A 6,000-nucleotide genomic window follows, 5' to 3' on the forward strand; every position below is an offset into this window, starting at 1 on the left:
AGCGTTCATAAACTGAAGCGAACTTTCCCATTGAAAGTAATGAAAAGTGGATTAATCCGTTCCAGACGGGTCCGCGGAGTACTCAACCTGAAGCGTACTTAACCCGAAGCATGGGTGTAATTGGTTCCGGAAGTCTGTTCATAAACTGAAGCGTTCATAAACTGAAGCGAACTTTCCCATTGAAAGTAATGGAAAATTAATTAATCCGTTCCAGATGGGTCCGCGGCGTTCGTAAACCGAAAATTCATAAACCGAGGTGTTCATAAACCGAGGTTCCACTGTAATAATAATAAACCTTGTGGGTTGATACAACCAATCAGATTTGGTTATGTTATGAAGTCATTGAAGGCAACTGACAGTGAGAACAAATAAGGGCATTTTAAACGAATGGTGTCTTTGCAAGGAGTTCGAAAAACATTTGTGCGAAATGGTACATGGCATTCCTTCATCTCTGTTGGTAATCAATTCTTCCTGTTTTGAACAACCACATTGTTGCAGCTGTTGCTTTTCGAAAAGACTTACACTAAAAATTACATTAAGCTTTTAAAAAGAAAGATGATTAATGAACTTTCGCTGTAGTGCAAATTGCTGGGAAGGGGGGGAATCGCTTCCTGCCCTTTCCCCTCGGTTCAGGTCAGGTGTTTGGTTATTATTTAAATGCAGCTACTTAATCTAATTGTAAAATATTCTTTCCCAAGAGAAGCAGAGAGAAGGAGTGGGCAAACAACAGTGGGCAAATTTGCTGATCTTTCAAAGACTTTGATCACCAGCTAAAGGATGTTGTGTCCATTCCGCTCACTTTTCAGAATAAATTGTGAAGGTTTATAGAGAGAAGCGAATGGGGCCGCCGAGCTTGGGTTGCTACTGACCCTTTAATTAGAGCAGCAGGGTGGAAGTAAATAAACCCTGGCTTCTCTCTTTTATGACCTTCGATTTCTGACAGGGACAAGCTATACTCAAGAAACCTTTTAATAACCACGTTCCTTGCCGGTAGAGGGGGAAAGTGTTTGATCTTTCCTCTGCAGGACGGTAGTTTCAGGCCAGGTGTTGCTGACATCGCAAAATGATTCACCTAAAAGCAACAGAAGAAAATTTTAAAAATCCTGCGTTATTGGGGAAGGACATTTCTTTCTGTCGATGATCCCCCGGGCTTAGTGGGAAAGCACTTGGGGAGAACGGGGGTCCTTTAATGAGCATAGGCCATTGTTATGTAACTGCTGCGCTTCAACAAGCACGGTGTTTTATGGAAGGGACTGGCCTCTTCACTCTCAGCAATCCAAAAGAAAAGCAGACCCAGATGGACAACAAATGGAAAGGAGAGAAGAAACCTTGCCTGTGACCTTTGATTCTGCAACTCAGCTGCTCCCAGCTGCCCTAAAGTCTACTACTCTCTTAAACATGCTTTCCATTTCTTCCTTCCTTCTCCCTAGGTCCTCACAGGGCACCTATGTGGTGCCACCCTTCCTTCTGGCTTGAGAGCGGTACATGTGAAAATGATCTAGGAGTCTTGGTAGACCACAAACTTGGCATGAGTCAGCGGTGTGATGCAGCAGCTAAAAAATCCAATGCAATTCTGGGCTGTATCAATAGAAGCATAGCATCTAGATCAATACTACCACTGTATTCTGCTCTGGTCAGATCTCACCTGGAGTACTGTGTCCAGTTCTGGGCACCACAGTTCAAGAAGGATACTGACAAGCTGGAATGTGTCCAGAGGAGGGCAACCTAAATGGTCAAAGGCCTGGAAACGATGCCTTATGAGGAACGGCTTAGGGAGCTGGGTATGTTTAGCCTGGAGAAGAGAAGGTTAAGAGGTGATATGATAGCCATGTTCAAATATATAAAAGGATGTCATATAGAGGAGGGAGAAAGGTTGTTTTCTGCTGCTCCAGAGAAGTGGACACGGAGCAATGGAATCAAACTACCAGAAAGAAGATTCCACCTAAACATTAGGAAGAACTTCCTGACAGTAAGAGCTGTTCGGCAGTGGAATTTGCTGCCAAGGAGTGTGGTGGAGTCTCCTTCTTTGGAGGTCTATAAGCAGAGGCTTGACAGGCATATGTCAAGAATGCTTTGATGGTGTTTCCTGCTTGGCAGGGGGTTAGACTGGATGGCCCTTGTGGTCTCTTCCAACTCTATGATTCAATGATTCTCCCTTCAAAACCCACCCCTTCCATGAAGGTTTTGACTTAACCATAACACAAGAACACCCCTGCTGGATCAAACCAAATAGAGTCCAGCAATCCACAGTTGCCACCCAGAAGCCCATGGGAAACCCTCAAGGAAGACCTGAACCCTACCGCACTCTCCCCTCCTGCAATTTCCAGAGACTGGTACTCAACATTATCCAACGTGATATGGAAGCCCTTTCCTGAATTAGCGACTCATCCAAAGGTACCCTGTGAGTTTCAAATTTATGCAATAAATTCAACACTGGCCTTCCAAGTCCCAGTTCCAGCATGTTATCCACTACACCAGGGATGGCAAATGTATGGACCTCCACATGTTGTGGGATTCCAGTTCCACTCAGTCCCAGCAGCCAAGGCTGAGAGTCAGGGACAGTGAGAACTAAAGTCCCAGTATCTGAAAGCCACATATTCCTCATCCCTGCACTACACCATACTGGGGCTTAGCTCGCTAGGTGCCCACTTCCAATATCTACAGGGTCAAACTTCTAGCATAACAGATCATCGACCGAGAATATATCACAGTGGTACCTCGCAAGACGAATGCCTCACGCAACGAAAAACTCACAAGACGACAGCGCTTTGCGTTGTGCGAGGTGTCTCACAAAACGAAGTTTTATATGGCCGTGCTTCGCAAGACGAAGTAGCCTCGCCACCCTGCGCTCCAGAGGCTGTGCGCAAACGGGAGAGCGAGCACGTTGACGGCAGGCAGGCTGGCTGTCTGGTTGGGCGCGAGGGTCCGACTGCTGGGAGCCTCTCCTTGGCCCGCCTCCTTCTTCCCCCTCCCCGCCCGCACAGCCGCCTGGACCTGGGCCGGGCTTGGGCCGAGAGGCGGAGGCGCTCGGCAGAGCCTTAAAACTTTCCAGAGCGGCCGTGGTGCTTGGGGGCAATGTGGCTGCTCCTGGGCTCGGCGGGTGAGTCGGCGCCGGATGCGCACCCACAGAAAGGGGGAAATGGGGGGTGGGAAAGAGCTCCGGCTCCTGAGGCTGGAGGGAGAGCTGGGGGAAGGGGAAGTGAGTGTGCCATGGGGACGGGCCTGCAGGAACAGCAGAGGGCGGCGGCGCCTCATGCCCCCCTCACATTCTTATGTCCCCATCAGGCTGAGGGTTGACTTTGTTCTGACTTTTTTTTGCCCATAAAAGGTAAAGGTAAAGGGACCCCTGACCATTCGGTCCAGTCGTGACCGACTCTGGGGTTGCGCGCTCATCTCGCATTATTGGCCGAGGGAGCCGGCGTATAGCTTCCAGGTCATGTGGCCAGCATGACAAAGCCGCTTCTGGCAAACCAGAGCAGCACATGGAAACGCTGTTTACCTTCCCGCTGTAGCAGTTCCTATTTATCTACTTGCATTTTGACGTGCTTTCGAACTGCTAGGTTGGCAGGAGCTGGGACCAAGCAACGGGAGCTCACCCGTCACAGGGATTCGAACCGCTGACCTTCTGATCAGCAAGCCCTAGGCTCAGTGGTTTAACCACAGCGCCACCTGGGTTTTTGCCCATAGGAACGGATTAATTAAATTTCAGTGCATTCCTATGGGAAACCGCACTTCACAAGACAAAATTTTCGCAATACGAAACGACTCGTAGAACGAATCAATTTCGTCTTGCAAGGTACGACTGTACTGAGGTCTACAAGCCCCACTCAGACACTAACTTTGGGCTATGAAATGTCCATAATTCCAAGCAATGTGTAAGAGCTCAGTACTGCTTTCTCTTTCAGCCCTCCATAGTTGGAAGATGCTGTCCATTAGCAACCTGGACTGTTCTACTGGAAGACATTCCCTCCTTTGTCCTGATTATTGGAAGGCTGCCCCAGACAGTCTTTCAAAACTTTCTTTGCATTGCAAGCGCCGCTTAATGTCTCCGAATATTTTTGCACCTCTCTCCGGGAACCGCTTTGGCGCCCTTTGGCAAATTCTTCAGGAAAGAAGATTTCTTTTGTTTTTGTCTGATTTCGTTTGATTAAAACCAACGCAGTTGTGTTTAGATTCAGCATGCACTTGGTAAAAATTGGGGGAGTCCTTCTTTGATTTATAGCTCCAGGAGGTTTTGCTGCCTTGCCAATTAAGATTCTGTAATACTTTTGCTAGTAAAAATGGGACCTCATCAGGAAAGGACTGCTTCAGTTTAATATGCATATAGTAATTACCTATTTTGGGGGGTGACATTTAATAGACTGAAGTTCATTGCTGATCGTTTCATCCTCTTGTAAGGGAGTTGCTGGGAAAGGACGCGCACTTAACATTTGGGGATCTGACAGAAGAGGAGAAAATTATACCTCTTGGCTATACCCTTTTGATCTTGTCTGCTCTGCCAAGGTGAAAAATAAGGTGTGTTTCATATCAGCGATTTGTAGCATATTTGGGATTGTTGTCTCCTTGCTGTGACTGATTCTTGATGTTCTGAAAGATCCTAAACTTCTCATCAATGCAGCTATTGTTTTTGTGCTCCCCCTTCCTTTATTCTTACCAAGCAATAATAATAGTAAATCAATGCTTTTTTAAAAATGGAGAGTTTTGGGAGTGTTTAAAGATTTCACGTACATTTCCCCGGCCTATGCCCCTGAAGTAGCCAAAATAACATGACTTTCTTCTGAGTAATCCTGCACAGAATTGGGTGCTCGGATCATGAATTAGGAAAGAACCTTTGAAGAGATCACTGGAGGGGTCGGCAATTTTAAGAGCACACCTTCACTCTACAGGTCAAGGCATGTACATTAACACTTGAACCATCAGGGAGTTTCTGAATCAAAAATGGGTAAACAGTACAGAGAACCTGTTGCAAAACTTCTAATAAACCCCACCTGGCCCTGCCACAAAGCCTGCAAATTCCTTGGTGCTCAATACTCAAAACTTGTCACTTGTAAAAATTATTCTCCAAAGCCTTCACTTTTCTGCTTAGCTACAAAAAAAAAAAATCCTTTTAACAAGTGCATTTCTGAGCTTCCTCAGTTTCAGCGAGAAACTTCCCTTCTTAAGTATCTCTTCATTGCAGAGATATTTTTTCCTCTGTGTGTAAAAGAACTGCAGGGGAACTCCAGGCTTGACAATTTGTGCAGAGACTGCACTTCACTTTTTGAAAACTCCCTGTGGCCTTAAGTGGCAAATGGCACACATGCCAAGAAAAAAATGCTATTGATTAATTTTTTTCCCGAGCCTCAAGATGCATGCTCCAGTTCTTCTGCAGAAACTGATGTGGGCAGGGATTGATAAACAAACACAGGTCATCGTCTCTAGGGTCTAACTAACAGCCACCTTCAGTGGGGATACTCTGTGAGCGCATTGTCCTAGTCCTCGCCCTCAGCTGAACTAACACCTAAGTATGTGTGGCTTAAATTAACTCGGATCTGTCCTGTGTTACCTTTTGCTTCCATGCAGAAAAAAATTAAAGGAAGCTGATGTGGAAATGGGGAGAACTGAACTTAAGGCTGAAAAGAATGGCAAACAGAGAGAAACACAGATTCATCCATCTCTCTCATTGGTGGAACTGGTGCGTTCCAGAACTCTTTGCCTTTCTCCACGACTATGAGAATTGGACAGGGGATATGCAGAATAGTAAATTTTGCGCGATACATTTTGCAATATAAGAAGAGCCATGCAAATCTGCTAAAGTATAATGCATGCAGCTTGCAGAATTCTGCTTTTTCTTGTTGCAGAACTGAGATTGTGGAACACAGACATTTGGTTGTTTTCTCTTTTAAGCCTGAAGGGTGGAAAGCCAGCAGTTGGAGAGCAATAGCCTGAATTGCATTATGTTGGTGGGTTTGATGAAAGGGGGCAATGTCCACCCATATGCGGCAAGATGTTCTTGTCTAT

This window comes from Zootoca vivipara, chromosome 1, assembly GCF_963506605.1.
Source record: "Zootoca vivipara chromosome 1, rZooViv1.1, whole genome shotgun sequence".
NCBI lineage: Eukaryota > Metazoa > Chordata > Lepidosauria > Squamata > Lacertidae > Zootoca > Zootoca vivipara.